The sequence below is a fragment of the Passer domesticus genome, chromosome 22 (assembly GCF_036417665.1).
Source record: "Passer domesticus isolate bPasDom1 chromosome 22, bPasDom1.hap1, whole genome shotgun sequence".
Taxonomy (NCBI): domain Eukaryota; kingdom Metazoa; phylum Chordata; class Aves; order Passeriformes; family Passeridae; genus Passer; species Passer domesticus.
In genome coordinates, this window is record NC_087495.1 from 5,913,085 (window position 1) to 5,927,422 (window position 14,338).

Genomic DNA, 14,338 nt, shown 5'->3' on the forward strand with positions numbered 1-14,338 from the left:
GCCCTTAATTTTAGGATATACCCAAATCAAAATTATATATGTGATCTTACCTACAAGCTCCTCCTGTGGGCTTTGAAAAGATTCTGAGTTGGAGATAGCTGTGGGATGTGGCTCAAAAAAAACCCAACAGCTTCCCCCAGCTGCTGGTGAATTTCTGGTGCTAATTTCGTGTTTCTGCTTCAGATTCCATGACCTGAGAACACAAAATCTGTGAGAATGGGGTTGGAATCCTCTCAAGGAAGGGGTGAAGGAAGACACAACAGATTTCTCAATCCCAGGAGCTTCAGTTAAGACCTTTAACATATTCTGTGCCCCTCAAGGCCTTTAATTTCTTCATGAATTAAATAAAAGATCTGAGGTTCTACTACCAGCAGAAAAAAGATTGAGTTGAGCATTCTACCTTTTGACCATGAAGTCCCCTGGAGTGTTTTAAATCAGCTGTGAAACACACTTAAAATGACTGATTGAATCATGCCCTATAGGAGCTAAAAATAGGATAATCTGGTTTCTGGGAAGTGGCAGAGTAAATAAAGAAGAATAAAACCTGCCAGCCGTGCTGAGCTCTGTGCCTGGTCTGCAGCAAGGCAGGAGCCCGTGTGCTTTTGTGATTAACACTTCTTGGTGTAGGTGTAAGCATGAATTCACATTGGAGGGGAAGGAGGAAAAGAAGGGGCTGATGAACAAGTTCTAACAGCAGCTGGCTATTTTTGCATGGTGCTGTTCTCTTTTTTCTTCTCCTCATGTAATTTCTGAGCCTGCCTCTGCTTTAACCATCAGGCCACTCAGGGATTGTCTTTTTCCATTGCATTCCAGCTTGGAAGGATCCTCCTGAGGTACGTGCAGAGTTGAATTTGTTCTGTTTCAGGGCTGGGTGAGCAAGAATGAAGCCCCAGATTTCAGTTTCCCTCTTGGAGCCAGGATGCCTGGTGCACTCCCTGTCCCTCCTGCTGGGGATGGCCCTGGCACATGGCAGGTCCCAGAGGTGGCAGCAGCCATCTGCTGTCCTGCCTGCCTCACGTGTGCTCCCGACATCAGTGCTGTGCTCCCTTTCACCTGATGGCTTCCAAAACTCCTGCTCTGTCTGCTGTCTGTGCCTGACCGTCCTGGGGCTGTCCTGTCCCCGGTGCCCTTGAGCCCAGCCCAGTTGAACCCTGGCTGCAGGGAATGCTGCTGGGACAAGCTGCAGTTGTCATTTCTGGCAGAGATGGGACACGACTGGCACGTTCCTGGCCACAGCTGGAGCCAAACTCCCCCTGCTCATTCTGTAACCTGGTGGTGCAGACAAGGGAAGAGTTTCTTCCTGTAGCCCTCACTCTGTGGGTTAAATCAATTCAGTGGAAGCAGGAAAGCTTCAAATATTGATCAGTTTTGAGCCCCCAGGTCAGGAGTTGCTGTTTCTTTTTGGTCATCTGGGCCTATTCAAAGTAAGTTCATTAAAGGAAAGCCAAATTGAATCATTCTGAGGCTGCTCAGCTTTTTCTTCTTATTCCAATACTAAAAATATTACAATACAATGTAAAATAAGTATTTTTAAATAAGGAACAGTAACTGCATTGGTAAAATTATCCAGTATTTCACTTAGCTGGGAAAAACAAGCCATAGAAATGTGAATAAAAACTGAGTGAACTTCTCACTGTTTAGAGAGCTGGCTGCTCCAAACTCACCCTTCAGGAATACAGGCCCTGCTCAATACTCATTCAAGAAATTCCTGGCTTAACCCAAGACAATTTTGTCATAAAATAGAACAAAGAGAATCTTCCTGCTTTAATTATTCATAAGCCATTTGCTGTGGCTGAGTGCAGCGAGACGTGATTGACCCTGAGAGGGAAGGAGGGAATTGTCTGGAGAACTGGAAGTGCAAAATGAAAAGTTTATTTGATGTAACAGATTTTTAAAAGGCAAATAGATAAGGGAGGGAAAAGTCTGTTTAAAAGGGTGGGGGAGGAAAATTTAAAAAAGGGAGTGAAGATGGGAAAACGCTGAGTTCCCAGGAATGCTGTGGGGAAGCACAAACGGTGCAGCTCCATCTGCCGGTGCAGAGCCCCTGGAATGGGCAGTGCAGGAGGAACGTGTGAGCCAGCGCTGCTGGCTGCAGCTCGCGTCCCTGCCCACGGAACCCCTCCTTCCTGCGCCTCCAGGGTCCGCTGAACGGCTGCAGATTTTTCCATAAGGCCTTGCAAACAAAACAAGCTTTTTCCCGATGTTTACTTTTGCAGGGATTTTCTTTCCCAGTGTTTTATGTAAAAAAATCTCAGCTGGTGAAGATGGAGAGGTTAAAAATGAGCCAGAGTTAACTGGACAGGGGCTCTTGGACAACTTAAAAACCAAGTTTTATTAGAAAGGATTCCCTGCATTTCTGTCCAGCCCCTCTCCCCAGAATTCCTGAGCTCCCCTCATTTTTTGCCATGCCCTGATGAGAATCCCTGCTCTTCTCAGCCTCCCTCCCCTGCCTCAGGTAGGAATGAGGCTCTGGAGCTGCTAATGAAGATATTTTGATTGGCAGGGAGCTCTTGCTGATCTCAGCCTGGTGCCCTGTGCTGTGGCAGGGAAGTCCCTCTGCAGTGCAAATTTGGATTTTGCTGTCACACACACCTTGACAGAACCATCACACACATTCCAAAGCCTCGTTTACAAAAACAAACGTATTTTAAGATGTACAGAATTCCAATATTTAGGGTTTTTTCTCTCTTTTGCACAGCCAGGGTTGCTGTTGAGTGAGGAGCAGTAGGCAGCAGCAGCAGCTCCTTTCCTACCCTGGGTGCTTGGCAGGGTGAGTCATCCTGGAAAACACGTAACTGCATATATTTATCTCAACTTCCATTGATTTTTCACCAGAGTTCCTTATCTTTTTTTATTGATTTACTTCCTGGGGTATTATAAGCAAAACTGAAAGAAGGTCCAGTGGGAATAATCATGCCTGATCCGTGGCTGCCTGGAGCTGCTGCTCAGTGCAGTGGGAAGAAGCAGACAGGATTTGGAGTGAATGGGAGACAACATCTGACATTTAAAATTACAAATTAAATTACATTTAATTACAAATTAAAGATTTGTAACACTGAGTTATTTTGTTCTGTGTTCTCTTCCACACAGAAGGTGCTCAGAATTCCCTGTTGATACCTGAGGGTCTTTCACTTCACCTTGGGAAGCCAAAGTTCATCCCCAATAAGATGAGTTTTTATTTTCCAATAGGAAAATAAAAAATGGCAATGGATGGTGTTAGCTGGAGTTGAAGGCATCCCCCTCCTGGAATCACTGAAAATTCAGCCTGACACTGATCTGTGATTTTCACATGTTTAGGAATGTAACAATTCCTTCCACCCTGAAAGCAACAAAAAGCAGGTGAGGAGAGGAGCTGTGAGACCCTGAGCTCTGAAGAGCACGAGTTCCACCTCCCCCCTGGTCCCTGCAGGTTTTTCAGAGCCCTGGAGCTGTTTGACTGCTAAAATAGCTGCTCTTCTTTGCCTGCTGGGGATCTGAGCCCTGAATGAACAATGAGTCTTCAGGGGCTGACAGCTCTGGGAGTGATGGACACCAGTTTGCACTAATGAGAGATCTGGGAGCTTTGCCAAGGATGACTGCATCACTTAATTGAACAATTCTATATTTCATCTGCCTCTTGCATCAGACGTGTGGTTAACCCACTGCGTGCTGAAATCCTGGCAGATCTTGGCCCAGGTGACAGAGCTGCTCTGAGCGAGCTCTTGAGGAAATCCAGAGAGCCAAGAACATTCAGCAAGGAGAAAAAGGAACGAGGTTCCCTGGCCAGGCTGGTGTCTGTCAGTGGCAGCTCTAAAAGGTGATGTTGGAATTCTAAAGGATCCTTTGGAGCTGTTCTCTCTCCCTCCCACCTCCCAAGGCTTCTTTCAATCAAGTGATAGCATCAGCCTTGGTGGCAGGAAATGGAGCAATTACAGATAGACCTCAAGGAGCAGCTTATCACAGCCGGAGGTTAAACTTTCATAGGCAAAAGGATCGTTCCTGTTCTTTGAAGCCTGTCACTGTTCTCTCCACCAGGAGTAACTTAACCAGAAATACCAGATGGGAGCCAGGCAGCCTCTGACCTCGCTCTGATCTGAAAGTGAAAGTCCCTCATGGAGTTGTAGAGCTTGAATTAACAGGGCTAATTTATCTTTCTCCACTAAAAAAAAATAAATCCGAGCTCTTGGGTCTGTTTTATGGCGTGTCAGCTGCACTCACCTTCAGAGTCCAAATTACCCTGTCAGGTCTTGGCACCTGAACCAGCCCCATCAATTAAAATCTGGAGCATTCTGGATGGGAAGCAGGCAGTCCAGGCTGGTGGTACCTCTGCCAGGAGCTCCAGACCCTGCTGGCCTCGTGCTGCTTCCGAAGAACTGAACTTACCTATTTACCTTTTGTATTTTGAATTATGCATTTTGAAACAGCAGCATTGGCAATATTTGCTTTTGCAGGGGGAAGTTTGCAAAGAAGCCTCTTCACCTCAACCACTTTCTTAGTTTTTTAAAGAAATACAGTAATTTTTTTAAAGTAATAAGTAATTATTTTTAAAGAAATCCAGTAATCCTGTGTGTGCCCATTTGATAAAGCAATGCCTCCGTGTCTGTCCATCTGAAAAGGCAAAACCTCCCAGAGGATTTCATCACACTGCTGTAACTGTAAATACATTTGGGTGTGAGCCAGAGACAGCACAAATATTTTAATTTTACAGTTTATTCTAATGAGATCACCTCAGGGGCTGTGTCTGGCTGAGCTTTCATGGGACATCCTCTGCAGTTTCAGCTCCTCCTCCTCAGTGCTGATTTTTGGGGGTGGTTGGGAGGATTTCCTCCCTTTCTGTGTGGACACCCGGCCCTGTGGAGGGAGGCCAGACCATAAAATAATTGAAAAATTACATAACTGGGCAACTGCATTGCATGGGAAAGCACCTTGGATCTTCTCCCTCCTTTCCCATGTCCCAAAATCAGCAACTTCACCGTTAATCCAGAGCTCTTTAGGGTCCAGGGTGAAACAGGGGTGCTGAATTTCATTTGGATCCCAGCCTTGCAGGAGGGCTCAAACCCAGCCTGGGGATCCTGAGCAGAGCCTGCACACTGAGCAGCAACTCACAGCAATTATTTAGAAAGAAATATTTAGAAATTATTTAGGAGCAATTATTTAGAAAAATATTTAAAATATTATTTATAAAATATTATAATATAGAATAGTATTAAATATATAAAAATAGTTATATAGAAAATATCATAAAAATATTATTTAAGGAAAAAATTAATTTTTGCATGAGTGTTCAGGTGCTTGTGAGCATCAAATTCTGCTTTTCTTGGCTTTTGTAACATTTGGGGGCTGGCTTCCAGCCTCTAGTCATAACTGTGTAATTAACCATCAGCTTCATTATATCAAAATAATTTAATTTCTGATCGCCTACATTGAAATTTTGGGTTCAGTGGGAAGTTTGACAGCACGTGCTTGAATTTCCTGATTTTATAGCAGGAAACAAATAGGAGGTGTAGGGAATAAGACCCCAAAGTCCATCAGAAGCTTTTTTAGCTGTGGACTTTGCCCCGTGCTGGGACGTTTTTATTGACACAGACCAGATGCTGCTCATCGATAACCAATCAATAACTGCTGTATTTGACTCCTTTGGCAAGATATCATCCCATCAGGAGCGGGAAAACCGCTCCAAATTGATGGATAATGGGACAAAATTCTGCTTTTTTCCTGGAAAAGGTGGCCGTGAAGGGAACGGGGCTGCAGCTTCTGCTGCCACCTGCTGCCGGCGCCCAGTTCGGCCGGGGAACTGGTCCAGTGATGCCCGAGGGACATGGAAGGGTCTTTGTGGACATCCAGCCTTGGCCCAAGGGCAAGAGAGACACCAAAACACAGGCTGGGAAAATAGAGGAGAAATTATGAATATAGAAATATGTATAATATCTATAATATCTATAATATCTAATATTTATATTTATATTATATTATATTATATTATATTATATTATATTATATTATATTATATTATATTATATTATATATATTATATATGATATATATATAATATATATCATATATGGAATATATTGAATTTATGGCACTGGTTGCAGTGGATTTTTGGGGTGTGGAGTAGCCTAAAACACATGCTGAGGGGCCGCTTGCTGAGCAAACAGCATAATTCCCCCAATAAATTATTTATATAAGACTTTATTTCAGTGCTTAGGGGATGGACAGCTGCTCTTGTCAGGGAATAGTTACAGACAATATTTCTGTAAACCTGCAAAGCACCTCCTGCCACATCCTTCTGGCCCTCTTAGGTTTCACAGGGTGAAATGTGAATTTCTGCACTCATTTATAGACATGAAGGCCGATGAGGAGGAATTATTTTTTCTCTGCTAATCAATCTTGACAGCCAATGTTTAAAGGAGTCTCAAACCCAATTTTTGTGTGTGTGTGTGTGTGTTCCAAACAGATCTCAAAATGTCCTGCAGGGAATTGTCTGGGAAAGACAGAGCTGAGCTGGCTGTGCTCACAGAGGTGATGGGAGCAGCGTTTTGAGCTCAGGGGAAGAGTTCATCTCTGATGTTTAAAACCTTCTGAGCTTGATTAAAACCTTAATTAAAGGCTGGGTGAGGAGCTTTGCGTGCTGCAGGAGCAGCAGAGGGCACTGCTGCCGTTCTCACAGCAGCTCTGCCCTGCTGCAGGGCCTGACGGGGATAAAACTGAGCTTGAGGGTGTGTGACCTCCCCGGGGATCCCCCAAATGTGTGACATCCTCAGGGACCCCCACATGTGTGACCCCTTCAGGGACCCCCCATATGTGTGACATCCTCAGGGATCCCCAAATCCTGAGGGGTGACTGCAGCAGAACCTGCCAGGGATAAAACTGAGCTTGAGGGTGTGTGACCCCTTCAGGGTCCCCTAAATGTGTGACCTTCCCAGGGATCCCCAAATGTGTGAACTCCTCAGGATCCCCCAGCCCTGTGGGGGGACTGCAGCAGGACCTGACAGGGATAAAACTGAGCTTGAGGGGTATGTGACCCCCTCAGGGACCCCTAAATGTGTGACATCCTCAAGGACCCCCAGATGTGTGCCCTCCTCAGGGACCCCCAAATGTGTGAATTCCTCAGGATCCCCCAAATGTGTGACATCCTGAGGGATCCCCCAGCCCTGTGGGGGGACTGCAGCAGGACATGACAGGGATAAAACTGAGCTTGAGGGGTGTGTGACCTCCCCAGGAACCTCCTAAATGTGTGGCCTCCTCAGGGACCCCCTAAATGTGTGACCTCCTTGGGCATTCCCCAAATGTGTGACCTCCTTGGGCATTCCCCAAATGTGTGACCTTCCCAGGGTCCCCCAAATGTGTGAACTCCTCAGGACCCCCCAAATGTGTGACCTTCCCAGGGATCCCCCAAATGTGTGACCCCCTCAGGGTCGCCTAAATGTGTGCCCTCCTCAGGACCCCCCAAATGTGTGACCTCCTGAGGGATCCCCAAATCCTGAGGGGTGACTGCAGCAGGACATGACGGGGATAAAACCCAGCCTAAGGGATGTGTGACCCCCTCAGGGATCCCCCAATCCTGTGGGATGACTGCAGCAGGACGTGGCAGGGATAAAACTGAGCTTGAGGGGTGTGTGCCCTCCTCAGGGATCCCCAAATTTGTGACCTCCTCAGGGATCCCCCAGTTCTATGGGTGACTGCAGCAGGACATGACAGCGATAAAACCCAGCCTGAGGAATGTGTGACATCCCCAGGGATCCCTCAGCCCTGTGGGGGGACTGAAGCAGGACGTGGCAGGGATAAAACTGAGCTTGAGGGATGTATCAGCTCCCCAGGGATTCCCCAATCCTGTGGGGTGACTGCAGCAGGACGTGACAGGGATAAAAGCCAGCCTGAGGGATGTGTGACCCCCTCAGGGATCCCCCAGCTCTGTTTTCCTGTGCCTGGGTGTTGCTCAACCATGGATTTGTAAACCTGAGGTCGCTGACCTGCTTGCTTTCACGACAGGTGATGCTCAGGACAAAACAGGAAGGACAAACAGGATCCAGGATCTGTGCTGGTGAGTGGGGAGCGCTGGGAATGATGGAAAGCTTGTTCTCCAGCAGCACAGGGAGGAATTGGAAATGGCAGGAAACGAAAAGGAATCTGCTGGGTTCAGAAAAAGCACAAATGTGAAGGAAGAGGTAGTTAAGAAAGGGGAATGAGGTGGAGGCAGGTCTGCTGGGAGAGAGCAGCGTGCATGGATGTTGTTTTGGATGATTCTTGGGTGATTTTTTTGCAGTTTTTAAACTACCTGCCTGGCCACAGGGTTAGGAACATCCTCTGTGGGTGAAGAGGGAAGGTAAATGTGTGTCTGAGTTAATAGTAACCATGAGAACAAACCAGTCCTACCAGAACACATTGGTGCTTTTCTTTCTGGCACTTTTTCTACTAAAATGTTTTGGGGAAAGGAGAGGCTTCACTGGGGGCCACAGTTGACTCTCAGCCTTCTGTCTGAGGCAGCAGGACCAGTAATTTTACCCAGGCTATTGTAAATGCAGGTGCAGAGCTCCTGAGTGTGTCATTCTTTCATCTGAAAAATTACCCTGCTCTTTTCTATGAAGAAAAAGGATCATTTAACTACAGTGCAGGATGTTCTTTTAATATGGGGTATTGGGGAGGTTTATTTCCTTTTGTGCAGAGGCAAAGGATATCTGCAGCACCTTTCTGAGAATTAGAACAAAGGGGGTGAATGGGAAGGTTTTCAAATGCATCTGTGATCTGAGCATCTGCAAAATACAAGGGAGTTGAATACATGAAAAGAAGAAGTTAATAATGCTGGGCTATAGAGGATTCTGATGCAAATGAAGCAGAAGTTGGCAGAGACCAGTCTCTTTTCATTTCTGTTTTTGACAGTCACAAGAGTGTGATGTAAAGCTCATATTCAGAACTAATCCTACCTTGTGCTGAAGCTTCTGGATTCCAGACTGATTTCCTCTGCATTTGTGTTGTTCTGATTATATCAACTGGATGTTTCTGTTTTTAGAATTAGATTTAATTTTTCCCTTTGCAGAGACTTTTTCCAAGCCTTAATTCTGTCTCTTCCAGTCCAGTGTGTTAGCACTGGCCTTAGTTTGACTCTCCTCTTGGAGTGAAAAGCTCCATCTGATCCTCACCAGCAAATTGGATTCAGGCGCTTACTTTTGAAGATCTTCCATCGAGATTTCAGGTTTCTCAACAAGAAAACTAATTTTTTTTTTTTAAGTGTCCTGGTGATATCAAGTCACTGGTCAGAATTCTCTCTTGTGCTATCAAACAACTCCCAGGGCAGCACAAACCTGAAGGTCAAAGGAATAAAGAGCCTCAATTACAAGAGGATGAGCAGCTTTTTAAATCCCTGGATTGTTTAGAGGGGGGTTTAACCAGAGTTTAATACCAGGGTGGAGTGTTTGATAAGCCAACAACTGCAGTGGAGCAGAGCCACACAGCGAGGTGATGGCAGTGACTTTGCTAATTGGGGACAACAAAGCTCTCAAAACTGCACAGTCTTAGGGCTGCAAGGAAATTTTTGGTAATGACCAAGCTGCAAATTGGCTCCCTGGAGGCTCTGAGAGCAGAAATTGGTGTTAACTCCTGGTGAGCTAACAAGGACCAGCCTCCCTGCAGGATGGATGTGTTTGCAGTGCTCCAAGGATTCTGGTCCTGCTGAGCCAGCTGCTTTGGGAAAAGGTTTTGCTGTGGCAGCCTAGAAAAAAAAAAGAATGAGCCCCCCACTATCTTTATTCCCTTTGGAACAAGAACATGGTATTTCACACCTGTACAGAGCCTGCAGTGATAATTCTTTCCCTTGCCAGCAACAAAAACAGGGTTTGGCCATTTTGCTTTTCCTGTCACCTGTTGAGCTCGTGCCTGCTGCTATTTCAGCCCGTCCCACAGCTGCCAGGCCTGCTCACACAGGATAACAAAAGGAATCCTCTCACTCTGCTGTCACTCCTCAGGCTGTTTTCAAGGCCTGGGCAGTGATGAAAGCTGGTGACCCAACTTCCTCCCTTCTCACAGCAGGCTGTTTATCTGCTCGCTCGGCTTGGGTGACTTCTGGCAAGGAAAGGCCCCAGAACAACCAGTCCCACCACTATCGAGGGCCACCTGCGAGCTGGAGTGGCAATTGCAGTATCTTTGAGCAGTTTGTGATGGTGTTGGGTGTTGGATTGGCCCTTTTCTGGACCAGCTGAGAGGTGTTTGAAAAACTTTTATTCCATTTTCAGTCTCATGTGAAGGGTGAGACACTACAGATGTTATAATTCACTCCATCACAATCAGAAATCAACTATTTGCTAATTACATTATAAGTTTTTTTTGGCTTACCAGTTTTAGTTATACCATGCTGTAAATGCTTTAAAGTCAATAATGTAAAATCACCCCTCGTGGGACCCTGGAAAAGCAGGAATTGCAGCACAGGGATGAGCTCTGAGCTCTGAGTGTGGCTGCAGAACTCAGAGTGTGGGGCCTGGCAGCTCCCAAATCCCACTGCACCTTTGCTGGGTTAGCTGAGTTACCTGCTCCTCACAGAAGCACCAATTTGTCAGACAATAATACATTTCCTGACCCAGGGATGGGGCAGCTGAGAGGTGTTTGAAAAACTTTTATTCCATTTTCAGTCTCATGTGAAGGGTAAGACAATGCACATATTATAATTTACTCATCACAATCAGGAGTTAACTATTTCCTAATTACATTATAAGTGTTTCTTGGCCTATCAGCTTTTGATATACCATGCTCTAAATGCCTTAAAGCCAATAATCTAAAATTACCCCTCCTCGTGGGTCTCATTACAATACATCTTTCACAGTTCTGTTTCATAGTTCTGGTGATAATCCAGGTGATAGAAATAAGCCCTTTTATTTGAAATACTGAGAGCTGGAGTTCTGTGAGGAGTTCTGCCATCTTTCCTGAACTCCTGCCATAAATGCTGGAAGCACTGGTGCAGGAGCAAACTGCAGTTCCCAGACCTCCCCAAGCAAAGGTGTTTTATAGCAAACCAAGAGGTTTTCCCCCAGTTTACCCACCCAGTATTGCAGACAGCATTAACTTTGCCAGCGTGAAAGTTTAGCCTGATAAAAGTTTAAGGGGTGTTTGGCTTTAGAGGGATCCTACAAAAATCAGAATTCATTCCTCTGGGCTGCACATCTCTCTGGTAAATTGGTTTAAAATCCAGTGCTGCAGGAGTGTGCCTGCAGAAGCATCTGCAAAATGAAGCAACCAGAAGCTTTTACATTTTCCAGTTTATCAAGCTGCTTTCCTAAAAAGAATCAAGGTCTGCTGTGAACCAAGGTCCTTCCTCAAAAAATTCACCAGTTTTCCTGGGAACAGTGAAATGGTGTGAGAAGTAAACCAGTTTTTAAAAGTTATTTTTATATACAAGTGAAAACCTATCCGTTTCTGAACACTTCTGGGGCACATGCAATGATGCATTTCCTGTGTCAGGGAGATTGCAGTCTTGATAAGATTGATAAAGAGGAGAGCAGCTGATTTTATCTGTTTTAAAGGCAGAAAAGCACACTCCAGGAGAGACATAGAGCACCTCCCAAACACCCCAAGCTGAATCTCAAATCTTTCTCTCCTCCACATCCTGCTTAGAGACAAGAGGTAAGCCCTGGCTGCAGATTTTTATATTCTTCTTCATGTTAGACTTTTTAAATATCCCTCCACTTTTCTCACCTAACTTTCCTTTCCTGGCTGCATATTTTGATATTCCTCCTCATGTCAGACTTTTTCAAAATCTCTCCACTTCTCTCACCTAACTTTCCTTTCCTGGCTGCTCTCAGACCTACCCTGACACTGCCAGAGATGATCTGGGGATGGAGTTTGGGTATCAGGCCAACATTCCCCATCACTCAGATTTATTAACCCTTATGCAAGTCAGTTAATGTAGCTCAGCCTCAAAACTGGGACAATGACATTTACATAACGATTGGAGGTGTTGGTAATCAGCCTGAATAATGAAAAGCATTTCCCTGACTTTGTGTCAGTGTGTGACCATTGAGAAATAATTTATTTGTCACGTTCACGTGCCACCATCCCCAGCAGAATTCAGGCTTGGTGGCACTTTTTTACTTCTCGTGATCCCTCAGGAATTCTGAGTCATCCGAGGCTGTTTGAAATTAAGGTTGAGAGGTAAGAACTATGTTCTTCCACCTTGCTAGATGTTAATAGAAACAATTTGCTAATTGCTTCCTGCTCAGTGGAAATGCCTCCTTGCTGGAGGTAGGTTTGGGGTGTAGGTGGAGGCTGAACAGAGCTTCTGTACCAGGCACATCTGTGCAAGTTGTCAAACAGCAGCATTTTTTGGTGAAATTATCTTTTCTGTTATTTCTAGGAACTGAGAACCTCGGTAGGAAAAAAAAAAAAAAAAAAAAAGCAGAATGTTTTTATGCTCATTTCTCAAGTTCCTGCCAACATTTCTCTTTGTTTTCTTCCCTGAGAGAAAGGAAGCACAACCTGGCTCGGAGTGATGAGCGTTCTGCTCATGGTGTCAGGGAGGAGATGTTTGAAAGGACCTAAAACCCTTCTGTCTGTCCTGTCACTGCAGGGAGGAGCTGCCACAGCCTGGGACACTCATCCCAAGAGCCAAGCAGAGCTCCCAAGGTCGCTGCTGAACTTGCCCAGCTCAGAGCTGCTGTTTTACCCTTTTATAAATAGGCCAGGCTCAGCTGCTTAGCAGTCTTATCTGCACCAATTACCAGGGATAAGAGCTGCTCCTGCTGCAGAGTTCAGGCCTCTTACAAAATACTGAGCAACAGCAGGGCAGTGGCAGCGCTGCGGGAAGAACAAGCTGCCACTTGAAGGGTTTCTTTTTGAGCAGGCAATGTAAATTGTCGTGGGGATTCATCACTTTCACCCCGGTGAGTTTGGGAAGGTCCAGCCCAAGAGGCAGCCCTGGGCAGGGAGAGGTGGCTGGCAGAGCTGCTGTGTCCGAGCCTCTCCCCTGGGATGGTTTTTCACTTCGGGTTTCAGGGCGATGCTTTGACTCCCTAAAGCTGAATTCCTGCCCAGTGTCATGTTCAGTCTCAAAGTTTACACTTTGAGAATCCCTTCCAGCACATTAAAGACATTTGGGGTTCTGAGATGTCATTAACCCACAGAGCTGTGAATTGTTGCCTCAATTCCTTGCACAGTGGCCTCTGGAATAAAGGACTAGAGAGAAATTTTGCCTCAAAATCCTGTGCTTTCAAGAGTGGTGTAACATGGCCAATGGTATTTTCCCACATCTAGCAACTGCTTCCTCTTTTTCAAGTTTGTTTCAGCCTTTACTGACCATCAGTTATTTACAGCTCCCTGGTTCCCCAAAAACAAATTACTACATAAAGGAAGAAGAAAAAAAAGAAATCCCCAAGTGCCACATTCTGTTATGGTGTAACTTGCTCTTACTGTGTGGGTTTGTCCTGGTGTGATTTATCCCATGAGTGTGGCCTCTTTAAAGCAGAAGATGCAATTTTGAAATTACGAAACCTGATCGGTTTGGTAACTGAAGAATTGTTTTCTTGCTGGCATCCACCCATGGGCTTGATCCTCCCTCTGCTGAAGTTGTGACAAAGCTCCTGATGACTTTGAGGTACCAAAGCCTTTTATTTTATTTTTTTCTTTCAGTTCAAGTACAGACTGTAGAATGTTCTTTTTACATTTCACCACTTAATGTCTGCATTTGAGAGGAGTGATCCTCACAAAGCGGTGTGGGCTGCCAAGCAGTTTTGTGTCACAAAGGGCATTTACCGGGTGGTGAAAGGCCAGATTAAGGTAAAAGTTCGTGACAGCTGTTGTAAGGAGATGTGAGCAGGGTGTGAGGGGTGTTGGCCCAGGGCGTGGTGAGAGCTGCAAGGCAAAAGGCAAGGAGGAGAGCAGGGGATGGAGCAGTCTGTGCCCCAGCTGAGAGGGCACGGAGGAGGTGAGATGGCTGGGTGAGGGATGGGATGGTTGGAGAGTGGGAGATGGGAGGTGAAATGGCTTGAGGGGTGGGATGGGATGGGATGGGAGGTGAAATGCTTGGAGGGATGGGATGGTTGGAGGTGGGAGGTGAAATGCTTGGAGGGATGGGATGGTTGGATGTGAAATGGCTTGAGGGATGGGATGGGATGGGATGGGATGGGATGGGATGGGATGGGATGGGATGGGATGGGATGGGATGGGATGGGATGGGATGGTGGAGGTGGGAGATGGGATGGTTGTAAGTGAAATGGCTGGAGGAGTGGGATGGTTGGAGGTGGGATGGCTGGAGGGATGGGATGGTTGGAGGTGGGAGGTGAAATGCTTGGAGGGATGGGATGGTTTGAGGTGAAATGGCTTGAGGGATGGGATGGGATGGGATGGGATGGGATGGGATGGGATGGGATGGGATGGG

At 46.0% G+C, this 14,338-nt stretch overlaps 1 long non-coding RNA gene across 1 annotated transcript; it reads left to right on the forward strand.

Annotated features, from left to right (window-relative positions):
• Positions 1-258: 258 nt before the first annotated feature.
• LOC135285203 (uncharacterized) lies at positions 259-3,109 on the forward strand. The gene is made up of 4 exons (XR_010350180.1): positions 259-286; positions 814-833; positions 2,703-2,770; positions 2,836-3,109. It is a non-coding gene; the product is annotated as an uncharacterized LOC135285203 (long non-coding RNA).
• The last annotated feature ends 11,229 nt before the right edge of the window (positions 3,110-14,338 follow it).